This window comes from Bombus affinis, unplaced genomic scaffold (assembly GCF_024516045.1).
Source record: "Bombus affinis isolate iyBomAffi1 unplaced genomic scaffold, iyBomAffi1.2 ctg00000451.1, whole genome shotgun sequence".
In the NCBI taxonomy this organism is placed as follows: Eukaryota; Metazoa; Arthropoda; class Insecta; order Hymenoptera; family Apidae; genus Bombus; species Bombus affinis.
The window spans coordinates 1-26,587 of NW_026109105.1; the positions used below are offsets into that span (position 1 = coordinate 1).

A 26,587-nucleotide genomic window follows, 5' to 3' on the forward strand; every position below is an offset into this window, starting at 1 on the left:
ATCGAATAACGAACGCAAGAGGGCTTGGTTTTAGGTTAGGCTATAGTTTTCGAGCGAGCGCAGCGAGCCAGGGACGCGTAAATGTGTGTCACATACCAACGGTTTGGCACATAGGGACATTGAAATATTCGCACCAGCCCGAGGAGCCGCAAGTATTTATCGAATTGCGTACTGACAAAAGTTTACAGTTTATCAATAGTTTTACATAAATAGTAATATTTCCACATAGTACAGTGCAACGTGAGGTCCGAAATCGCTGACAAAGTTAGGCAATAACAGGAAATACATGCAAGGCAGTATAAGGTATATGTATTGAGTGGAAATTGTAATCGTTGCTCGCTCGCTCCGCTCGCTCGTAAAAATCTAGTCCAACCTCACAACCGATCCGACACGTTCGAAAATTTAAAATCAGTCGCCTCCTTATCGAATAACGAACGCAAGGGGGCTTGGTTTTAGGTTAGGCTACAGATTTCGAGCGAGCGCAGCGAGCGCGGGATGCCTAAAGGAGTGTCACAAACCAACGGATTGGCACATAGGGACATTGAAATATTCGCACCAGCCCGAGGAGCCGAAAATCTTTATCGAACTGCGTACTGATAAAAGTTTACAGTTTATCAATAGTTTTACATAAATAGTAATATTTCCACATAGTACAGTGCAACGTGATGTCCGAATTCGCAGACAAAATTAGGTAATAACTGGAAATGTATGCAAGGCAATATAAGGTATATGTATAGCGTGGAAATTATAATCGATGCTCGCTCGCTCCGCTCGCTCGTAAAAATCTAGTCCAACCTCACAACCGATCCGACACGTTAGCAAATTTGAAATAAGTCGCCTCCTTATCGAATAACGAACGCAAGAGGGCTCGGTTTTAGGTTAGGCTATAGTTTTCGAGCGAGCGCAGCGAGCGAGGGTCGTGAAAAGGTGTGTCACAAACCAACGGTATGGCACATAGGGACATTGAAATATTCGCACCAGCCCGAGGAGCCGGAAGTATTTATCGAATTGCGTACTGACAAATGTTTACAGTTTATCAATAGTTCTACATAAATAGTAATATTTCCACATAGTACAGTGCAACGTGAGGTCCAAAATCGCATTTCAAATTAGGTAATAACAGGACATATATGCAAGGTAATATATCGCAAATGTATAGTTTGGAAATTGTAATCGTTGCTCGCTCGCTCCGCTCGCTCGTAAAAATCTAGTCCAAACTCACAACCGATCCGACACGTTCGAAAATTTAAAATAAGTCGCCTCCTTATCGAATAACGAACGCAAGGGGGCTTGGTTTTATGTTAGGCTACAGTTTTCGAGCGAGCGCAGCGAGCGCGGGATGACTAAAGGTGTGTCACAAACCAACTGTTTGGCACATAGGGACATTGAAATATTCGCACCAGCCCGAGGAGCCGAAAATCTTTATCGAACTGCGTACTGACAAAAGTTTACAGTTTATCAATAGTTTTACATAAATAGTAATATTTCCACATAGTACAGTGCAACGTGATGTCCGAATTCGCAGACAAAATTAGGTAATAACTGGAAATGTATGCAAGGCAATATAAGGTATATGTATAGCGTGGAAATTGTAATCGATGCTCGCTCGCTCCGCTCGCTCGTAAAAATCTATTCCAATCTCACAACCGATCCGACACGTTAGCAAAATTGAAATAAGTCGCCTCCTTATCGAATAACGAACGCAAGAGGGCTTGGTTTTAGGTTAGGCTATAGTTTTCGAGCGAGCGCAGCGAGCCAGGGACGCGTAAATGTGTGTCACATACCAACGGTTTGGCACATAGGGACATTGAAATATTCGCACCAGCCCGAGGAGCCGCAAGTATTTATCGAATTGCGTACTGACAAAAGTTTACAGTTTATCAATAGTTTTACATAAATAGTAATATTTCCACATAGTACAGTGCAACGTGAGGTCCGAAATCGCTGACAAAGTTAGGCAATAACAGGAAATACATGCAAGGCAATATAAGGTATATGTATAGAGTGGAAATTGTAATCGCTGTTCGCTCGTACCGCTCTCTCGTAAAAATCTAGTCCAACCTCACAACCGATCCGACACGTTAGCAAATTTGAAATAAGTCGTCTCCTTATCGAATAACGAGCGCAAGAGGGATGGTTTTAGGTTAGGCTATAGTTTTCGACCGAGCGCAGCGAGCGAGGGCCGCGTAAAGGTGTGTCACAAACCAACGGTTTGGCACATAGGGACATTGAAATATTCGCACCAGACCGAGGAGCCGCAAATCTTTATCGAATTTCGTACTGACAAAAGTTTACAGTTTATCAATAGTTTTACATAAATAGTAATATTTCCACATAGAACTGTGCAACGTGAGGTCCGAAATCGCTGACAAAATTAAGCAATAACAGGAAATACATGCAAGGCAATATAAGGTATATGTATAGCGTGGATATTGTAATCGTTGCTCGCTCGTACCGCTCGCTCGTAAAAATCTAGTCCAACCTCACAACCGATCCGACACGTGGGCAAATTCGAAATATGTCGCCTCCTTATCGAATAACGAACGCAAGATGGATTGGTTTTAGGTTAGGCTATAGTGTTCGAGCGAGCGCAGCGAGCGAGGGACGCGTAAAGGTGTGTCTCAAACCAACGGTTCGGCACATAGGGACATTGAAATATTCGCACCAGACCGAGGAGCCGCAAGTCTTTATCGAATTGCGTACTGATAAAAGTTTACAGTTTATCAATAGTTTTACATAAATAGTAATATCTCCACATAGTACAGTGCAACGTGAGGTCCGAAATCGCAGACAAAATTAGGTAATAACAGAAAATATATGCACGGCAATATAAGGTATATGTATAGCGTGGAAATTGTAATCGTTGCTCGCTCGCTCCGCTCGCTCGTAAAAATCTAGTCCAACCTCACAACCGATCAGACACGATCGCAAATTTGAAATAGGACGCCTCCTTAGCGAATAACGAACGCAAGAGGGATTGGTTTTTGTTTAGGCTATAGTTTTCGAGCGAGCGCAGCGAGCGAGGGAGGCGTAAAGGTGTTTCACAATCCAACGGTTTGGCACATAGGGACATTGAAATATTCGCAACAGCCGGAGGAGCCGGAAGTCTTTATCGAACTGCGTACTGACAAAAGTTTACTGTTTATCAATAGTTTTACATTATTAGTAATATTTCCACATAGTACAGTGCAACGGGATGTCCGAAATCGCAGACAAAATTAGGTAACAACAGGAAATATATGCAAGGCAATATAAGGTATATGTATAGCGTGGAAATTGTAATCGTTGCTCGCTCGCTCCGCTCGCTCGCAAAAATCTAGTCCAACCTCACAACCGATCAGACACGATCGCAAATTTGAAATAAGACGCCTCCTTATCGAATAACGAACGCAAGAGGGATTGGTTTTAGGTTGGGCTATAGTTTTCGAGCGAGCGCAGCGAGCGTGGGAGGCGTAAAGGTGTGTCACAAACCAACGGTTTGGCACATAGGGACATTGAAATATTCGCAACAGCCCGAGGAGCCGGAAGTCTTTATCGAACTGCGTACTGACAAAAGTTTACAGTTTATCAGTAGTTTTACATTAATAGTAATATTTCCACATAGTACAGTGCAACGTAATGTCCGAAATCGCAGACAAAATTAGGTAATAACAGGAAATATATGCAAGGCAATATAAGGTATATGTATAGCGTGGAAATTGTAATCGCTGCTCGCTCGCAAAAATCTAGTGCAACCTCACAACCGATCAGACACGATCGCAAATTTGAAATAAGTCGCCTCCTTATCGAAAAACGAACGCAAGAGGGATGGTATTATGTTAGGCAATAGTTTTCGAGCGAGCGCAGCGAGCGCGGGACGCGTAATGGTTTGTCACAAACCAACGGTTTTGCACATACGGACATTGAAATATTCGCACCAGCCCGAGGAGCCGCAAATCTTTATCGAATTTCGTACTGACAAAAGTTTACAGTTTATCAGTAGTATTTCATATATAGTAATATTTCCATATAGTACAGTGCAACGTGATGTCCGAAATCGCTCACAAAATTAGGCAATAACAGGAAATACATGCAAGGCAATATAAGGTGTATGTATAGAGTGGAAATTATAATCGCTGTTCGCTCGTACCGCTCGCTCGTAAAAATCTAGTGCAACCTCACAACCGATCCGACACGATCGCAAATTTGAAATAAGTCGCCTCCTTATCGAATAACGAACGCAAGAATGCTTGGTTTTAGGTCAGGCTATAGTTATCGAGCGAGCGCAGCGAGCGAGGGACGCTTAAAGGTGTGTCACAAACCAACGGTTTGGAACATAGGGTCAGTGAAATATTCGCAACAGCCCGAGGAACCGGAAGTCTTTATCGAACTGCGTACTGTCAAAAGTTTACAGTTTATCAATAGTTTTACGTAATAGTAATATTTCCACATAGTACAGTACTACGTGAGGTCCGAAATCGCTGACAAAATTAGGTAATAACAGGAAATATATGCAAGGCAATATAAGGTATATGTATAGCGTGGAAATTGTAATCGTTGCTCGCTCGCTCCAATCGCTCGTAAAAATCTAGTCCAACCTCACAACCGATCCGACACGTTAGCAAATTTGAAATACGTCGCCTCCTTATCGAATAACGAACGCAAGATGGATTGGTTTTAGGTTAGGCTATAGTGTTCGAGCGAGCGCAGCGAGCGAGGGACGCGTAAAGGTGTGTCTCAAACCAACGGTTCGGCACATAGGGACATTGAAATATTCGCACCAGACCGAGGAGCCGCAAGTCTTTATCGAATTGCGTACTGACAAAAGTTTACAGTTTATCAATAGTTTTACATAAATAGTAATATTTCCACATAGTACAGTGCAACGTGATGTCCGAATTCGCAGACAAAATTAGGTAATAACTGGAAATGTATGCAAGGCAATATAAGGTATATGTATAGCGTGGAAATTATAATCGATGCTCGCTCGCTCCGCTCGCTCGTAAAAATCTAGTCCAACCTCACAACCGATCCGACACGTTAGCAAATTTGAAATAAGTCGCCTCCTTATCGAATAACGAACGCAAGAGGGCTCGGTTTTAGGTTAGGCTATAGTTTTCGAGCGAGCGCAGCGAGCGAGGGTCGTGAAAAGGTGTGTCACAAACCAACGGTATGGCACATAGGGACATTGAAATATTCGCACCAGCCCGAGGAGCCGGAAGTATTTATCGAATTGCGTACTGACAAATGTTTACAGTTTATCAATAGTTTTACATAAATAGTAATATTTCCACATAGTACAGTGCAACGTGAGGTCCAAAATCGCATTTCAAATTAGGTAATAACAGGACATATATGCAAGGTAATATATCGCAAATGTATAGTTTGGAAATTGTAATCGTTGCTCGCTCGCTCCGCTCGCTCGTAAAAATCTAGTCCAAACTCACAACCGATCCGACACGTTCGAAAATTTAAAATAAGTCGCCTCCTTATCGAATAACGAACGCAAGGGGGCTTGGTTTTATGTTAGGCTACAGTTTTCGAGCGAGCGCAGCGAGCGCGGGATGACTAAAGGTGTGTCACAAACCAACTGTTTGGCACATAGGGACATTGAAATATTCGCACCAGCCCGAGGAGCCGAAAATCTTTATCGAACTGCGTACTGACAAAAGTTTACAGTTTATCAATAGTTTTACATAAATAGTAATATTTCCACATAGTACAGTGCAACGTGATGTCCGAATTCGCAGACAAAATTAGGTAATAACTGGAAATGTATGCAAGGCAATATAAGGTATATGTATAGCGTGGAAATTGTAATCGATGCTCGCTCGCTCCGCTCGCTCGTAAAAATCTATTCCAATCTCACAACCGATCCGACACGTTAGCAAAATTGAAATAAGTCGCCTCCTTATCGAATAACGAACGCAAGAGGGCTTGGTTTTAGGTTAGGCTATAGTTTTCGAGCGAGCGCAGCGAGCCAGGGACGCGTAAATGTGTGTCACATACCAACGGTTTGGCACATAGGGACATTGAAATATTCGCACCAGCCCGAGGAGCCGCAAGTATTTATCGAATTGCGTACTGACAAAAGTTTACAGTTTATCAATAGTTTTACATAAATAGTAATATTTCCACATAGTACAGTGCAACGTGAGGTCCGAAATCGCTGACAAAGTTAGGCAATAACAGGAAATACATGCAAGGCAGTATAAGGTATATGTATTGAGTGGAAATTGTAATCGTTGCTCGCTCGCTCCGCTCGCTCGTAAAAATCTAGTCCAACCTCACAACCGATCCGACACGTTCGAAAATTTAAAATCAGTCGCCTCCTTATCGAATAACGAACGCAAGGGGGCTTGGTTTTAGGTTAGGCTACAGATTTCGAGCGAGCGCAGCGAGCGCGGGATGCCTAAAGGAGTGTCACAAACCAACGGATTGGCACATAGGGACATTGAAATATTCGCACCAGCCCGAGGAGCCGAAAATCTTTATCGAACTGCGTACTGATAAAAGTTTACAGTTTATCAATAGTTTTACATAAATAGTAATATTTCCACATAGTACAGTGCAACGTGATGTCCGAATTCGCAGACAAAATTAGGTAATAACTGGAAATGTATGCAAGGCAATATAAGGTATATGTATAGCGTGGAAATTATAATCGATGCTCGCTCGCTCCGCTCGCTCGTAAAAATCTAGTCCAACCTCACAACCGATCCGACACGTTAGCAAATTTGAAATAAGTCGCCTCCTTATCGAATAACGAACGCAAGAGGGCTCGGTTTTAGGTTAGGCTATAGTTTTCGAGCGAGCGCAGCGAGCGAGGGTCGTGAAAAGGTGTCACAAACCAACGGTATGGTACATAGGGACATTGAAATATTCGCACCAGCCCGAGGAGCCGGAAGTATTTATCGAATTGCGTACTGACAAATGTTTACAGTTTATCAATAGTTTTACATAAATAGTAATATTTCCACATAGTACAGTGCAACGTGAGGTCCAAAATCGCATTTCAAATTAGGTAATAACAGGACATATATGCAAGGTAATATATCGCAAATGTATAGTTTGGAAATTGTAATCGTTGCTCGCTCGCTCCGCTCGCTCGTAAAAATCTAGTCCAAACTCACAACCGATCCGACACGTTCGAAAATTTAAAATAAGTCGCCTCCTTATCGAATAACGAACGCAAGGGGGCTTGGTTTTATGTTAGGCTACAGTTTTCGAGCGAGCGCAGCGAGCGCGGGATGACTAAAGGTGTGTCACAAACCAACTGTTTGGCACATAGGGACATTGAAATATTCGCACCAGCCCGAGGAGCCGAAAATCTTTATCGAACTGCGTACTGACAAAAGTTTACAGTTTGTCAATAGTTTTACATAAATAGTAATATTTCCACATAGTACAGTGCAACGTGATGCCCGAAATCGCTGACAAAATTAGGTTATAACAGGAAATATATGCAAGGTAATATATCGCATATGTATAGCTCGGAAATTGTAACCGTTGCTCGCTCGCTCCGCTCGCTCGTAAAAATATAGTCCTACCTCACATCCGATCCGACACGTTCGAAAATTTAAAATAAGTCGCCTCCTTATCGAATAACGAACGCAAGGGGGCTTGGTTTTAGGTTAGGCTACAGTTTTCGAGCGAGCGCAGAGAGCGCGGGATGACTAAAGGTGTGTCACAAACCAACGGTTTGGCACATAGGGACATTGAAATATTCGCACCAGCCCGAGGAGCCGCAAGTGTTTATCGAATTGCGTACTGACAAAAGTTTACATTTTATCAATAGTTTTACATAAATAGTAATATTTCCACATAGTACAGTGCAACGTGAGGTCCGAAATCGCTGACAAATTTAGACAATAACAGGAAATACATGCAAGGCAGTATAAGGTATATGTATTGAGTGGAAATTGTAATCGTTGCTCGCTCGCTCCGCTCGCTCGTAAAAATCTAGTCCAACCTCACAACCGATCCGACGCGTTCGAAAATTTAAAATAAGTCGCCTCCTTATCGAATAACGAACGCAAGGGGGCTTGGTTTTATGTTAGGCTACAGTTTTCGAGCGAGCGCAGTGAGCGCGGGATGACTAAAGGTGTGTCACAAACCAACGGTTTGGCACATAGGGACATTGAAATATTCGCACCAGCCCGAGGAGCCGGAAGTCCTTATCGAATTGCGTACTGACGAAAGTTTACAGTTTGTCAATAGTATTACATAAATAGTAATATTTCCACATAGTACAGTGCAACGTGATGTCCGAAATCGCTGACAAAATTAGGTAATAACAGGAAATATATGCAAGGTAATATATCGCATATGTATAGCTCGGAAATTGTAATCGTTGCTCGCTCGCTCCGCTCGCTCGTAAAAATATAGTCCTACCTCACATGCGATCCGACACGATCGCAAATTTGAAATTAGTCGCCTCCTTATCGAATAACGAACGCAAGAGGGATTGGTTTTAGGTTTAGGCTATAGTTTTCGAGCGAGCGCAGCGAGCGAGGGACGCGTAAAGGTGTGTCACAAAGCAACGGTTTGGCACATAGCGATATTGAAATATTCGCACCAGCCCGAGGAGCCGAAAATCTTTATCGAACTGCGTACTGACAAAAGTTTACAGTTTATCAATAGTTTTACATAAATAGTAATATTTCCATATAGTACAGTGCAACGTGACGTCCGAAATCGCTGACAAAATTAGGCAATAAAAGGAAACACATGCAAGGCAATATAAAGTATATGTATAGCGTGGAAATTGTAATCGTTGCTCGCTCGTACCGCTCGCTCGTAAAGATCTAGTCCAACCTCACAACCGATCCGACACGTTAGCAAATTTGAAATAAGTCGCCTCCTTATCGAATACCGAGCGCAAGAGGGATGGTTTTAGGTTAGGCTATAGTTTTCGACCGAGCGCAGCGAGCGAGGGACGCGTAAAGGTGTGTCACAAACCAACGGTTTGACACATAGGGTCATTGAAATATTCGCACCAGACCGAGGAGCCGCAAATCTTTATCGAATTTCGTACTGACAAAAGTTTACAGTTTATCAATAGTTTTACATAAATAGTAATATTTCCACATAGTACAGTGCAACGTGAGGTCCGAAATCGCTGACTAAATTAGGTAATAACAGGGAATATATGCAAGGCAATATAAGGTATATGTATAGCGTGGAAATTGTAATCGTTCCTCGCTCGCTCGTAAAAACCTAGTCCAACCACACAACCGATCCGACACGTGAGCAAATTCAAAATAAGTCGCCTACTTATCGAATAACGAACATAAGAGTGATGGTTTTAGGTTAGGCTATCGTTTTCGAGCGAGCGCAGCGAGCGAGGGACGCGTAAATGTGTGTCACAATCCAACGGTTTGGCACACAGGGACATTGAAATATTCGCACCAGCCCGAGGAGCCGGAAGTCTTTATCGAACTGCGTACTGACAAAAGTTTACAGTTTATCAATAGTTTTACATAAATAGTAATATTTCCACATAGTACAGTGCAACGTGAGGTCCGAAATCGCTGACAAAATTAGGCAATAACAGGAAATACATGCAAGGCAATATAAGGTATATGTATAGAGTGGAAATTGTAATCGCTGTTCGCTCGTACCGCTCTCTCGTAAAAATCTAGTCCAACCTCACAACCGATCCGACACGTTAGCAAATTTGAAATAAGTCGCCTCCTTATCGAATAACGAGCGCAAGAGGGATGGTTTTAGGTTAGGCTATAGTTTTCGACCGAGCGCAGCGAGCGAGGGCCGCGTAAAGGTGTGTCACAAACCAACGGTTTGGCACATAGGGACATTGAAATATTCGCACCAGACCGAGGAGCCGCAAATCTTTATCGAATTTCGTACTGACAAAAGTTTACAGTTTATCAATAGTTTTACATAAATAGTAATATTTCCACATAGAACTGTGCAACGTGAGGTCCGAAATCGCTGACAAAATTAAGCAATAACAGGAAATACATGCAAGGCAATATAAGGTATATGTATAGCGTGGAAATTGTAATCGTTGCTCGCTCGCTCCGCTCGCTCGTAAAAATCTAGTCCAACCTCACAACCGATCAGACACGATCGCAAATTTGAAATAGGACGCCTCCTTAGCGAATAACGAACGCAAGAGGGATTGGTTTTTGTTTAGGCTATAGTTTTCGAGCGAGCGCAGCGAGCGAGGGAGGCGTAAAGGTGTTTCACAATCCAACGGTTTGGCACATAGGGACATTGAAATATTCGCAACAGCCGGAGGAGCCGGAAGTCTTTATCGAACTGCGTACTGACAAAAGTTTACTGTTTATCAATAGTTTTACATTATTAGTAATATTTCCACATAGTACAGTGCAACGGGATGTCCGAAATCGCAGACAAAATTAGGTAACAACAGGAAATATATGCAAGGCAATATAAGGTATATGTATAGCGTGGAAATTGTAATCGTTGCTCGCTCGCTCCGCTCGCTCGCAAAAATCTAGTCCAACCTCACAACCGATCAGACACGATCGCAAATTTGAAATAAGACGCCTCCTTATCGAATAACGAACGCAAGAGGGATTGGTTTTAGGTTGGGCTATAGTTTTCGAGCGAGCGCAGCGAGCGAGGGAGGCGTAAAGGTGTGTCACAAACCAACGGTTTGGCACATAGGGACATTGAAATATTCGCAACAGCCCGAGGAGCCGGAAGTCTTTATCGAACTGCGTACTGACAAAAGTTTACAGTTTATCAGTAGTTTTACATTAATAGTAATATTTCCACATAGTACAGTGCAACGTAATGTCCGAAATCGCAGACAAAATTAGGTAATAACAGGAAATATATGCAAGGCAATATAAGGTATATGTATAGCGTGGAAATTGTAATCGCTGCTCGCTCGCAAAAATCTAGTGCAACCTCACAACCGATCAGACACGATCGCAAATTTGAAATAAGTCGCCTCATTATCGAAAAACGAACGCAAGAGGGATGGTATTATGTTAGGCAATAGTTTTCGAGCGAGCGCAGCGAGCGCGGGACGCGTAATGGTTTGTCACAAACCAACGGTTTTGCACATACGGACATTGAAATATTCGCACCAGCCCGAGGAGCCGCAAATCTTTATCGAATTTCGTACTGACAAAAGTTTACAGTTTATCAGTAGTATTTCATATATAGTAATATTTCCATATAGTACAGTGCAACGTGATGTCCGAAATCGCTCACAAAATTAGGCAATAACAGGAAATACATGCAAGGCAATATAAGGTGTATGTATAGAGTGGAAATTATAATCGCTGTTCGCTCGTACCGCTCGCTCGTAAAAATCTAGTGCAACCTCACAACCGATCCGACACGATCGCAAATTTGAAATATGTCGCCTCCTTATCGAATAACGAACGCAAGAATGCTTGGTTTTAGGTCAGGCTATAGTTATCGAGCGAGCGCAGCGAGCGAGGGACGCTTAAAGGTGTGTCACAAACCAACGGTTTGGAACATAGGGTCAGTGAAATATTCGCAACAGCCCGAGGAACCGGAAGTCTTTATCGAACTGCGTACTGTCAAAAGTTTACAGTTTATCAATAGTTTTACGTAATAGTAATATTTCCACATAGTACAGTGCTACGTGAGGTCCGAAATCGCTGACAAAATTAGGTAATAACAGGAAATATATGCAAGGCAATATAAGGTATATGTATAGCGTGGAAATTGTAATCGTTGCTCGCTCGCTCCAATCGCTCGTAAAAATCTAGTCCAACCTCACAACCGATCCGACACGTTAGCAAATTTGAAATACGTCGCCTCCTTATCGAATAACGAACGCAAGATGGATTGGTTTTAGGTTAGGCTATAGTGTTCGAGCGAGCGCAGCGAGCGAGGGACGCGTAAAGGTGTGTCTCAAACCAACGGTTCGGCACATAGGGACATTGAAATATTCGCACCAGACCGAGGAGCCGCAAGTCTTTATCGAATTGCGTACTGACAAAAGTTTACAGTTTATCAATAGTTTTACATAAATAGTAATATCTCCACATAGTACAGTGCAACGTGAGGTCCGAAATCGCAGACAAAATTAGGTAATAACAGGAAATATATGCACGGCAATATAAGGTATATGTATAGCGTGGAAATTGTAATCGTTGCTCGCTCGCTCCGCTCGCTCGTAAAAATCTAGTCCAACCTCACAACCGATCAGACACGATCGCAAATTTGAAATAGGACGCCTCCTTAGCGAATAACGAACGCAAGAGGGATTGGTTTTTGTTTAGGCTATAGTTTTCGAGCGAGCGCAGCGAGCGAGGGAGGCGTAAAGGTGTTTCACAATCCAACGGTTTGGCACATAGGGACATTGAAATATTCGCAACAGCCGGAGGAGCCGGTAGTCTTTATCGAACTGCGTACTGACAAAAGTTTACTGTTTATCAATAGTTTTACATTATTAGTAATATTTCCACATAGTACAGTGCAACGGGATGTCCGAAATCGCAGACAAAATTAGGTAACAACAGGAAATATATGCAAGGCAATATAAGGTATATGTATAGCGTGGAAATTGTAATCGTTGCTCGCTCGCTCCGCTCGCTCGCAAAAATCTAGTCCAACCTCACAACCGATCAGACACGATCGCAAATTTGAAATAAGACGCCTCCTTATCGAATAACGAACGCAAGAGGGATTGGTTTTAGGTTGGGCTATAGTTTTCGAGCGAGCGCAGCGAGCGAGGGAGGCGTAAAGGTGTGTCACAAACCAACGGTTTGGCACATAGGGACATTGAAATATTCGCAACAGCCCGAGGAGCCGGAAGTCTTTATCGAACTGCGTACTGACAAAAGTTTACAGTTTATCAGTAGTTTTACATTAATAGTAATATTTCCACATAGTACAGTGCAACGTAATGTCCGAAATCGCAGACAAAATTAGGTAATAACAGGAAATATATGCAAGGCAATATAAGGTATATGTATAGCGTGGAAATTGTAATCGCTGCTCGCTCGCAAAAATCTAGTGCAACCTCACAACCGATCAGACACGATCGCAAATTTAAAATAAGTCGCCTCCTTATCGAAAAACGAACGCAAGAGGGATGGTATTATGTTAGGCAATAGTTTTCGAGCGAGCGCAGCGAGCGCGGGACGCGTAATGGTTTGTCACAAACCAACGGTTTTGCACATACGGACATTGAAATATTCGCACCAGCCCGAGGAGCCGCAAATCTTTATCGAATTTCGTACTGACAAAAGTTTACAGTTTATCAGTAGTATTTCATATATAGTAATATTTCCATATAGTACAGTGCAACGTGATGTCCGAAATCGCTCACAAAATTAGGCAATAACAGGAAATACATGCAAGGCAATATAAGGTGTATGTATAGAGTGGAAATTATAATCGCTGTTCGCTCGTACCGCTCGCTCGTAAAAATCTAGTGCAACCTCACAACCGATCCGACACGATCGCAAATTTGAAATAAGTCGCCTCCTTATCGAATAACGAACGCAAGAATGCTTGGTTTTAGGTCAGGCTATAGTTATCGAGCGAGCGCAGCGAGCGAGGGACGCTTAAAGGTGTGTCACAAACCAACGGTTTGGAACATAGGGTCAGTGAAATATTCGCAACAGCCCGAGGAACCGGAAGTCTTTATCGAACTGCGTACTGTCAAAAGTTTACAGTTTATCAATAGTTTTACGTAATAGTAATATTTCCACATAGTACAGTGCTACGTGAGGTACGAAATCGCTGACAAAATTAGGTAATAACAGGAAATATATGCAAGGCAATATAAGGTATATGTATAGCGTGGAAATTGTAATCGTTGCTCGCTCGCTCCGATCGCTCGTAAAAATCTAGTCCAACCTCACAACCGATCCGACACGTTAGCAAATTTGAAATACGTCGCCTCCTTATCGAATAACGAACGCAAGAGGGATTGTTTTAGGTTACGCTATAGTTTTCGAGCGAGCGCAATGAGCGAGGGACGCGTAAAGGGTGTGTCACAAACCAACGGTTTGGCACATAGGGACATTGAAATATTCGCACCAGACCGAGGAGCCGCAAATCTTTATCGAATTTCGTACTGACAAAAGTTTACAGTTTATCAATGGTTTTACATAAATAGTAAAATTTCCACATAGAACTGTGCAACGTGAGGTCCGAAATCGCTGACAAAATTAAGCAATAACAGGAAATACATGCAAGGCAATATAAAGTATATGTATAGCGTGGAAATTGTAATCGTTGCTCGCTCGCTCCGCTCGCTCGTAAAAATCTAGTCCAACCTCACAACCGATCAGACACGATCGCAAATTTGAAATAGGACGCCTCCTTAGCGAATAACGAACGCAAGAGGGATTGGTTTTTGTTTAGGCTATAGTTTTCAAGCGAGCGCAGCGAGCGAGGGAGGCGTAAAGGTGTGTCACAAACCAACGGTTTGGCACATAGGGACATTGAAATATTCGCACCAGACCGAGGAGCCGCAAATCTTTATCGAATTTCGTACCGACAAAAGTTTACAGTTTATCAATAGTTTTACATAAATAGTAATATTTCCACATAGAACTGTGCAACGTGAGGTCCGAAATCGCTGACAAAATTAAGCAATAACAGGAAATACATGCAAGGCAATATAAGGTATATGTATAGCGTGGAAATTGTAATCGTTGCTCGCTCGTACCGCTCGCTCGTAAAAATCTAGTCCAACCTCACAACCGATCCGACACGTGGGCAAATTCGAAATATGTCGCCTCCTTATCGAATAACGAACGCAAGATGGATTGGTTTTAGGTTAGGCTATAGTGTTCCAGCGAGCGCAGCGAGCGAGGGACGCGTAAAGGTGTGTCTCAAACCAACGGTTCGGCACATAGGGACATTGAAATATTCGCACCAGACCGAGGAGCCGCAAGTCTTTATCGAATTGCGTACTGACAAAAGTTTACAGTTTATCAATAGTTTTACATAAATAGTAATATCTCCACATAGTACAGTGCAACGTGAGGTCCGAAATCGCAGACAAAATTAGGTAATAACAGAAAATATATGCACGGCAATATAAGGTATATGTATAGCGTGGAAATTGTAATCGTTGCTCGCTCGCTCCGCTCGCTCGTAAAAATCTAGTCCAACCTCACAACCGATCAGACACGATCGCAAATTTGAAATAGGACGCCTCCTTAGCGAATAACGAACGCAAGAGGGATTGGTTTTTGTTTAGGCTATAGTTTTCGAGCGAGCGCAGCGAGCGAGGGAGGCGTAAAGGTGTTTCACAATCCAACGGTTTGGCACATAGGGACATTGAAATATTCGCAACAGCCGGAGGAGCCGGAAGTCTTTATCGAACTGCGTACTGACAAAAGTTTACTGTTTATCAATAGTTTTACATTATTAGTAATATTTCCACATAGTACAGTGCAACGGGATGTCCGAAATCGCAGACAAAATTAGGTAACAACAGGAAATATATGCAAGGCAATATAAGGTATATGTATAGCGTGGAAATTGTAATCGTTGCTCGCTCGCTCCGCTCGCTCGCAAAAATCTAGTCCAACCTCACAACCGATCAGACACGATCGCAAATTTGAAATAAGACGCCTCCTTATCGAATAACGAACGCAAGAGGGATTGGTTTTAGGTTGGGCTATAGTTTTCGAGCGAGCGCAGCGAGCGAGGGAGGCGTAAAGGTGTGTCACAAACCAACGGTTTGGCACATAGGGACATTGAAATATTCGCAACAGCCCGAGGAGCCGGAAGTCTTTATCGAACTGCGTACTGACAAAAGTTTACAGTTTATCAGTAGTTTTACATTAATAGTAATATTTCCACATAGTACAGTGCAACGTAATGTCCGAAATCGCAGACAAAATTAGGTAATAACAGGAAATATATGCAAGGCAATATAAGGTATATGTATAGCGTGGAAATTGTAATCGCTGCTCGCTCGCAAAAATCTAGTGCAACCTCACAACCGATCAGACACGATCGCAAATTTGAAATAAGTCGCCTCCTTATCGAAAAACGAACGCAAGAGGGATGGTATTATGTTAGGCAATAGTTTTCGAGCGAGCGCAGCGAGCGCGGGACGCGTAATGGTTTGTCACAAACCAACGGTTTTGCACATACGGACATTGAAATATTCGCACCAGCCCGAGGAGCCGCAAATCTTTATCGAATTTCGTACTGACAAAAGTTTACAGTTTATCAGTAGTATTTCATATATAGTAATATTTCCATATAGTACAGTGCAACGTGATGTCCGAAATCGCTCACAAAATTAGGCAATAACAGGAAATACATGCAAGGCAATATAAGGTGTATGTATAGAGTGGAAATTATAATCGCTGTTCGCTCGTACCGCTCGCTCGTAAAAATCTAGTGCAACCTCACAACCGATCCGACACGATCGCAAATTTGAAATAAGTCGCCTCCTTATCGAATAACGAACGCAAGAATGCTTGGTTTTAGGTCAGGCTATAGTTATCGAGCGAGCGCAGCGAGCGAGGGACGCTTAAAGGTGTGTCACAAACCAACGGTTTGGAACATAGGGTCAGTGAAATATTCGCAACAGCCCGAGGAACCGGAAGTCTTTATCGAACTGCGTACTGTCAAAAGTTTACAGTTTATCAATAGTTTTACGTAATAGTAATATTTCCACATAGTACAGTGCTACGTGAGGTCCGAAATCGCTGACAAAATTAGGTAATAACAGGAAATATATGCAAGGCAATATAAGGTATATGTATAGCGTGGAAATTGTAATCGTTGCTCGCTCGCTCCAATCGCTCGTAAAAATCTAGTCCAACCTCACAACCGATCCGACACGTTAGCAAATTTGAAATACGTCGCCTCCTTATCGAATAACGAACGCAAGATGGATTGGTTTTAGGTTAGGCTATAGTGTTCCAGCGAGCGCAGCGAGCGAGGGACGCGTAAAGGTGTGTCTCAAACCAACGGTTCGGCACATAGGGACATTGAAATATTCGCACCAGACCGAGGAGCCGCAAGTCTTTATCGAATTGCGTACTGACAAAAGTTTACAGTTTATCAATAGTTTTACATAAATAGTAATATCTCCACATAGTACAGTGCAACGTGAGGTCCGAAATCGCAGACAAAATTAGGTAATAACAGGAAATATATGCACGGCAATATAAGGTATATGTATAGCGTGGAAATTGTAATCGTTGCTCGCTCGCTCCGCTCGCTCGTAAAAATCTAGTCCAACCTCACAACCGATCAGACACGATCGCAAATTTGAAATAGGACGCCTCCTTAGCGAATAACGAACGCAAGAGGGATTGGTTTTTGTTTAGGCTATAGTTTTCGAGCGAGCGCAGCGAGCGAGGGAGGCGTAAAGGTGTTTCACAATCCAACGGTTTGGCACATAGGGACATTGAAATATTCGCAACAGCCGGAGGAGCCGGTAGTCTTTATCGAACTGCGTACTGACAAAAGTTTACTGTTTATCAATAGTTTTACATTATTAGTAATATTTCCACATAGTACAGTGCAACGGGATGTCCGAAATCGCAGACAAAATTAGGTAACAACAGGAAATATATGCAAGGCAATATAAGGTATATGTATAGCGTGGAAATTGTAATCGTTGCTCGCTCGCTCCGCTCGCTCGCAAAAATCTAGTCCAACCTCACAACCGATCAGACACGATCGCAAATTTGAAATAAGACGCCTCCTTATCGAATAACGAACGCAAGAGGGATTGGTTTTAGGTTGGGCTATAGTTTTCGAGCGAGCGCAGCGAGCGAGGGAGGCGTAAAGGTGTGTCACAAACCAACGGTTTGGCACATAGGGACATTGAAATATTCGCAACAGCCCGAGGAGCCGGAAGTCTTTATCGAACTGCGTACTGACAAAAGTTTACAGTTTATCAGTAGTTTTACATTAATAGTAATATTTCCACATAGTACAGTGCAACGTAATGTCCGAAATCGCAGACAAAATTAGGTAATAACAGGAAATATATGCAAGGCAATATAAGGTATATGTATAGCGTGGAAATTGTAATCGCTGCTCGCTCGCAAAAATCTAGTGCAACCTCACAACCGATCAGACACGATCGCAAATTTGAAATAAGTCGCCTCCTTATCGAAAAACGAACGCAAGAGGGATGGTATTATGTTAGGCAATAGTTTTCGAGCGAGCGCAGCGAGCGCGGGACGCGTAATGGTTTGTCACAAACCAACGGTTTTGCACATACGGACATTGAAATATTCGCACCAGCCCGAGGAGCCGCAAATCTTTATCGAATTTCGTACTGACAAAAGTTTACAGTTTATCAGTAGTATTTCATATATAGTAATATTTCCATATAGTACAGTGCAACGTGATGTCCGAAATCGCTCACAAAATTAGGCAATAACAGGAAATACATGCAAGGCAATATAAGGTGTATGTATAGAGTGGAAATTATAATCGCTGTTCGCTCGTACCGCTCGCTCGTAAAAACCTAGTCCAATCACACAACCGATCCGACACGTGAGCAAATTCGAAATAAGTCGCCTCCTTATCGAATAACGAACGCAAGAGGGATGGTTTTAGGTTAGGCTATAGTTTTCGAGCGAGCGCAGCTAGCGAGGGACGCGTAAAGGTGTGTCACAAACCAACGGTTTGGCACATAGGGTCATTGAAATACTCGCAACAGCCCGAGGAGCCGGAAGTCTTTATCGAATTGCGTACTGACAAAAGTTTACAGTTTATCAATAGTTTTACATAAATAGTAATATTTCCACATAGTACAGTGCAACGTGAGGTCCGAAATCGCTGACAAAATTAGGCAATAACAGGAAATACATGCAAGGCAATATAAGGTATATGTATAGCGTGGAAATTGTAATCGTTGCTCGCTCGCTCCAATCGCTCGTAAAAATCTAGTCCAACCTCACAACCGATCCGACACGTTAGCAAATTTGAAATACGTCGCCTCCTTATCGAATAACGAACGCAAGAGGGATTGTTTTAGGTTACGCTATAGTTTTCGAGCGAGCGCAATGAGCGAGGGACGCGTAAAGGGTGTGTCACAAACCAACGGTTTGGCACATAGGGACATTGAAATATTCGCACCAGACCGAGGAGCCGCAAATCTTTATCGAATTTCGTACTGACAAAAGTTTACAGTTTATCAATGGTTTTACATAAATAGTAATATTTCCACATAGAACTGTGCAACGTGAGGTCCGAAATCGCTGACAAAATTAAGCAATAACAGGAAATACATGCAAGGCAATATAAGGTATATGTATAGCGTGGAAATTGTAATCGTTGCTCGCTCGCTCCAATCGCTCGTAAAAATCTAGTCCAACCTCACAACCGATCCGACACGTTAGCAAATTTGAAATACGTCGCCTCCTTATCGAATAACGAACGCAAGAGGGATGGTTTTAGGTTAGGCTATAGTTTTCGAGCGAGCGCAGCTAGCGAGGGAGGCGTAAAGGTGTTTCACAATCCAACGGTTTGGCACATAGGGACATTGAAATATTCGCAACAGCCGGAGGAGCCGGTAGTCTTTATCGAACTGCGTACTGACAAAAGTTTACTGTTTATCAATAGTTTTACATTATTAGTAATATTTCCACATAGTACAGTGCAACGGGATGTCCGAAATCGCAGACAAAATTAGGTAACAACAGGAAATATATGCAAGGCAATATAAGGTATATGTATAGCGTGGAAATTGTAATCGTTGCTCGCTCGCTCCGCTCGCTCGCAAAAATCTAGTCCAACCTCACAACCGATCAGACACGATCGCAAATTTGAAATAAGACGCCTCCTTATCGAATAACGAACGCAAGAGGGATTGGTTTTAGGTTGGGCTATAGTTTTCGAGCGAGCGCAGCGAGCGAGGGAGGCGTAAAGGTGTGTCACAAACCAACGGTTTGGCACATAGGGACATTGAAATATTCGCAACAGCCCGAGGAGCCGGAAGTCTTTATCGAACTGCGTACTGACAAAAGTTTACAGTTTATCAGTAGTTTTACATTAATAGTAATATTTCCACATAGTACAGTGCAACGTAATGTCCGAAATCGCAGACAAAATTAGGTAATAACAGGAAATATATGCAAGGCAATATAAGGTATATGTATAGCGTGGAAATTGTAATCGCTGCTCGCTCGCAAAAATCTAGTGCAACCTCACAACCGATCAGACACGATCGCAAATTTGAAATAAGTCGCCTCCTTATCGAAAAACGAACGCAAGAGGGATGGTATTATGTTAGGCAATAGTTTTCGAGCGAGCGCAGCGAGCGCGGGACGCGTAATGGTTTGTCACAAACCAACGGTTTTGCACATACGGACATTGAAATATTCGCACCAGCCCGAGGAGCCGCAAATCTTTATCGAATTTCGTACTGACAAAAGTTTACAGTTTATCAGTAGTATTTCATATATAGTAATATTTCCATATAGTACAGTGCAACGTGATGTCCGAAATCGCTCACAAAATTAGGCAATAACAGGAAATACATGCAAGGCAATATAAGGTGTATGTATAGAGTGGAAATTATAATCGCTGTTCGCTCGTACCGCTCGCTCGTAAAAACCTAGTCCAATCACACAACCGATCCGACACGTGAGCAAATTCGAAATAAGTCGCCTCCTTATCGAATAACGAACGCAAGAGGGATGGTTTTAGGTTAGGCTATAGTTTTCGAGCGAGCGCAGCTAGCGAGGGACGCGTAAAGGTGTGTCACAAACCAACGGTTTGGCACATAGGGTCATTGAAATACTCGCAACAGCCCGAGGAGCCGGAAGTCTTTATCGAATTGCGTACTGACAAAAGTTTACAGTTTATCAATAGTTTTACATAAATAGTAATATTTCCACATAGTACAGTGCAACGTGAGGTCCGAAATCGCTGACAAAATTAGGCAATAACAGGAAATACATGCAAGGCAATATAAGGTATATGTATAGCGTGGAAATTGTAATCGTTGCTCGCTCGCTCCAATCGCTCGTAAAAATCTAGTCCAACCTCACAACCGATCCGACACGTTAGCAAATTTGAAATACGTCGCCTCCTTATCGAATAACGAACGCAAGAGGGATTGTTTTAGGTTACGCTATAGTTTTCGAGCGAGCGCAATGAGCGAGGGACGCGTAAAGGGTGTGTCACAAACCAACGGTTTGGCACATAGGGACATTGAAATATTCGCACCAGACCGAGGAGCCGCAAATCTTTATCGAATTTCGTACTGACAAAAGTTTACAGTTTATCAATGGTTTTACATAAATAGTAATATTTCCACATAGAACTGTGCAACGTGAGGTCCGAAATCGCTGACAAAATTAAGCAATAACAGGAAATACATGCAAGGCAATATAAAGTATATGTATAGCGTGGAAATTGTAATCGTTGCTCGCTCGTACCGCTCGCTCGTAAAAATCTAGTCCAACCTCACAACCGATCCGACACGTTAGCAAATTTGAAATAAGTCGCCTCCTTATCGAATAACGAGCGCAAGAGGGATGGTTTTAGGTTAGGCTATAGTTTTCGACCGAGCGCAGCGAGCGAGGGCCGCGTAAAGGTGTGTCACAAACCAACGGTTTGGCACATAGGGACATTGAAATATTCGCACCAGACCGAGGAGCCGCAAATCTTTATCGAATTTCGTACTGACAAAAGTTTACAGTTTATCAATAGTTTTACATAAATAGTAATATTTCCACATAGAACTGTGCAACGTGAGGTCCGAAATCGCTGACAAAATTAAGCAATAACAGGAAATACATGCAAGGCAATATAAGGTATATGTATAGCGTGGAAATTGTAATCGTTGCTCGCTCGTACCGCTCGCTCGTAAAAATCTAGTCCAACCTCACAACCGATCCGACACGTGGGCAAATTCGAAATATGTCGCCTCCTTATCGAATAACGAACGCAAGATGGATTGGTTTTAGGTTAGGCTATAGTGTTCGAGCGAGCGCAACGAGCGAGGGACGCGTAAAGGTGTGTCTCAAACCAACGGTTCGGCACATAGGGACATTGTAATATTCGCACCAGACCGAGGAGCCGCAAGTCTTTATCGAGATGCGTACTGACAAAAGTTTACAGTTTATCAATAGTTTTACATAAATAGTAATATTTCCACATAGTACAGTGCAACGTGAGGTCCGAAATCGCTGACTAAATTAGGTAATAACAGGGAATATATGCAAGGCAATATAAGGTATATGTATAGCGTGGAAATTGTAATCGTTGCTCGCTCGCTCGTAAAAACCTAGTCCAATCACACAACCGATCCGACACGTGAGCAAATTCGAAATAAGTCGCCTCCTTATCGAATAACGAACGCAAGAGGGATGGTTTTAGGTTAGGCTATAGTTTTCGAGCGAGCGCAGCGAGCGAGGGACGCGTAAAGGTGTGTCACAAACCAACGGTTTGGCACATAGGGTCATTGAAATACTCGCAACAGCCCGAGGAGCCGGAAGTCTTTATCGAATTGCGTACTGACAAAAGTTTACAGTTTATCAATAGTTTTACATAAATAGTAATATTTCCACATAGTACAGTGCAACGTGAGGTCCGAAATCGCTGACAAAATTAGGCAATAACAGGAAATACATGCAAGGCAATATAAGGTATATGTATAGCGTGGAAATTTTAATCCTTTCTCGCTCGCTCCGCTCGCTCGTAGAAATCTAGTCCAACCTCACAACCGATCCGACACGTTAGCAAATTTGAAATAAGTCGCCTCCCTATCGAACAACGAACGCAAGGGGGCTTGGTTTTAGGATAGGCTATAGTTTTCAAGTAAGCGCAGCGAGCGCGGGACGCGTAAAGGTGTGTCACAAACCAACGGTTGGGCACATAGGGACATGGAAATGTTCGCACCAGCCCGAGGAGCCGGAAGTCTTTATCGATCTGCGTACTGACAAAAGTTTACAGTTTATCAATAGTTTAACATAAATAGTAATATTTCCACATAGTACAGCGCAACGTGAGGTCCAAAATCGCAGACAAAATTAGGTAATAACAGGAAATACATGCAAGGCAATATAAGGTATATGTATAGCGTGGAAATTTTAATCCTTTCTCGCTCGCTCCGCTCGCTCATAAAAATCTAGTCCAACCTCACAACCGATCCGACACGTTAGCAAATTTGAAAGAAGTCGCCTCCCTATCGAATAACGAACGCAAGAGGGGTGGTTTTAGGTTAGGCTATAGTTTTCGAGCGAGCGCAGCGAGCGAGGGACGCGTAAAGGTGTGTCACAAACCAACGGTTTGGCACATAAGGTCATTGAAATGTTCGCAACTGCCCGAGGAGCCGGAAGTCTTTATCGAACTGCGTAATGACAAAAGTTTACAGTTTATCAATAGTTTTACATAAATAGTAATATTTCCACATAGAACAGTGCAACGTGAGGTCCGAAATCGCAGACAAAATTAGGTAACAACAGGAAATATATGCAAGGCAATATAAGTTATATGTATTGCGTGGAAATTGTAGTCGTTGCTCGCTCGCTCCGCTCGCTCGTAAAAATCTAGTCCAACCTCACAACCGATCCGACACGTTAGCAAGTTTGAAATAAGCCGCCTCCTTATCGAATAACGAACGCAAGAGGAATGGTTTTAGGTTAGGCTATAGTTTTCGAGCGAGCGCAGCGAGCGAGGGACGCGTAAAGGTGTGTCACAATCCAACGGTTTGGCACATAGGGACATTGAAATATTCGCAACACCCCGAGGAGCCGGAAGTCTTTATCGAACTGCGTACTGACAAAGTTTACTGATTATCAGTAGTTTTACATTATTAGTAATATTTCCACATAGTACAGTGCAACGTGATGTCCGAAATCGCAGACAAAATTAGGTAATAACAGGAAATATATGCTAGGCAATATAAGGTATATGTATAGCGTGGAAATTGTAATCGTTGCTCGCTCGATCCGCTCGCTCCTTAAAATCTAGTCCAACCTCACAACCGATCAGACACGATCGCAAATTTGAAATAGGACGCCTCCTTAGCGAATAACGAACGCAAGAGGGATTGGTTTTAGTTTAGGCTATAGTTTTCGAGCGAGCGCAGCGAGCGAGGGAGGCGTAAAGGTGTTTCACAATCCAACGGTTTGGCACATAGGGACATTGAAATATTCGCAACAGCCGGAGGAGCCGGAAGTCTTTATCGAACTGCGTACTGACAAAAGTTTACTGTTTATCAATAGTTTTACGTAATAGTAATATTTCCACATAGTACAGTGCTACGTGAGGTCCGAAATCGCTGACAAAATTAGGTAATAACAGGAAATATATGCAAGGCAATATAAGGTATATGTATAGCGTGGAAATTGTAATCGTTGCTCGCTCGCTCCGATCGCTCGTAAAAATCTAATGCAACCTCACAGCCGATCAGACACGATCGCAAATTTGAAATAAGACGCCTCCTTATCGAATAACGAACGCAAGAGGGATTGGTTTTAGGTTAGGCTGTAGTTTTCAAGCGAGCGCAGCGAGCGAGGGACGCGTAAAGGTGTGTCACAAACCAACGGTTCGGCACATAGGGACATTGAAATATTCGCACCAGCCCGAGGAGCCGCAAATCTTTATCGAGTTACGTAGTGACAAAAGTTTACAGTTTATCAATAGTTTTACATGAATAGTAATATTTCCACATAGTACAGTGCAACGTGAGGTCCGAAATCGCTGACAAAATTAGGCAATAGCGGGAAATATATGCAAGGTAATATATCGCATATATTTAGCTGGGAAATAGTAAGCGTTGCTCGCTCGCACCGCTTGCTCGTAAAAATCTAGTCCAACCTCACAACCGATCCGACACGTTAGCAAATTTGAAATACGTCGCCTCCTTATCGAATAACGAACGCAAGAGGGATTGTTTTAGGTTACCCTATAGTTTTCGAGCGAGCGCAATGAGCGAGGGACGCGTAAAGGGTGTGTCACAAACCAACGGTTTGGCACATAGGGACATTGAAATATTCGCACCAGCCCGAGGAGCCGCAAATCTTTATCGAATTTCGTACTGACAAAAGTTTACAGTTTATCAGTAGTTTTTCATATATAGTAATATTTCCATATAGTACAGTGCAACGTGACGTCCGAAATCGCTGACAAAATTAGGCAATAACAGGAAACACATGCAAGGCAATATAAAGTATATGTATAGCGTGGAAATTGTAATCGTTGCTCGCTCGTACCGCTCGCTCGTGAAAATCTAGTCCAACCTCACAACCGATCCGACACGTTAGCAAATTTGAAATAAGTCGCCTCCTTATCGAATAACGAGCGCAAGAGGGATGGTTTTAGGTTAGGCTATAGTTTTCGACCGAGCGCAGCGAGCGAGGGACGCGTAAAGGTGTGTCACAAACCAACGGTTCGGCACATAGGGACATTGAAATATTCGCACCAGACCGAGGAGCGGCAAGTCTTTATCGAGTTGCGTACTGACAAAAGTTTACAGTTTATCAATAGTTTTACATAAATAGTAATATTTCCACATAGTACAGTGCAACGTGAGGTCCGAAATCGCAGACAAAATTAGGTAATAGCGGGAAATATATTCAAGGCAATATAAGATATATGTATAGCTTGGAGATTGTAAGCGTTGCTCGCTCGATCCGCTCGCTCGTAAAAATCAAGTCCAACCTCACAACCGATCCGACACGTTCGCAAATTTGAAATAAGTCGCCACCTTATCGAATAACGAACGCAAGAGTGCTTGGTTTTAGGTTAGGCTATAGTTTTCGAGCGAGCGCAGCGAGCGCGGGACGCGTAAAGGTGTGTCACAAACCAACATTTGGGCACATAGGGACATTGAAATATTCGCAACAGCCCCAGGAGCCGAAAGTCTTTTTCGAACTGCGTAATGACGAAAGTATACAGTTTATCAATAGTTTTACATAAATAGTAATATTTCCACATAGTACAGTGCAACGTGAGGTCCGTAATCGCAGACAAAATTAGGTAATAACAGGAAATATATGCAAGGTAATATATCGCATATGTTTAGCTTGGAAATTGTAATCGTTGCTCGCTCGCTCCGCTCGCTCGTAAAAATCCAGTCCAACACCACAACCGATCCGACACGTTCGAATATATAAAATAAGTCGCCTCCTTATCGAATAACGAACGCAAGGGGGATTGGTTTTAGGTTAGGCTATAGTTTTCGAGCGAGCTCAGTGAGCGAGGGACGCGTTAAGGTGTGTCACAAACCAACGGTTTGGCACATAGGGACATTGAAATATTCGCAGCAGCCCGAGGAGCCGGAAGTCTTTATCGAAGTGCGTACTGACAAAAGTTTACATTTTATCAATAGTTTTACATAAATAGAAATATTTCCACATAGTACAGTGCAACGTGAGGTCCGAAATCGCTGACAAAATTAGGCAATAACAGGAAATACATGCAAGGCAATATAAGGTATATGTATAGCTTGGAAATTGTAATCGTTGCTCGCTCGCTCCACTCGCTCGTAAAAATCTAGTCGAACCTCACAGCCGATCCGACACGATCGCAAATTTGAAATAAGTCGCCTCCTTATCGAATAACGAACGCAAGAGGGATGGTTTTAGGTTAGGCTATAGTTTTCGAGCGAGCGCAGCGAGCGCGGGACGCTTAAAAGTGTGTCACAAACCAACGGTTGGGCACATATTGACATTGA

At 42.8% G+C, this 26,587-nt stretch overlaps 1 long non-coding RNA gene across 2 annotated transcripts in view; it reads left to right on the top strand.

Moving 5' to 3' along the window:
* Positions 1–2,557: 2,557 nt before the first annotated feature.
* The window catches only part of LOC126928012 (uncharacterized), a 39,009-nt gene continuing 14,979 nt past the window's right edge, over positions 2,558–26,587 (top strand). Inside the window, exons 1-2 of one of the 2 annotated variants that reach the window (XR_007716175.1) lie at positions 2,558–2,614; positions 8,084–8,456. This is a non-coding gene — a long non-coding RNA (uncharacterized LOC126928012). Of the gene's footprint in view, positions 2,615–4,455; positions 4,710–8,083; positions 8,457–26,587 lie in introns of those variants that run through there. The other variant, XR_007716174.1, reaches the window with a different exon arrangement.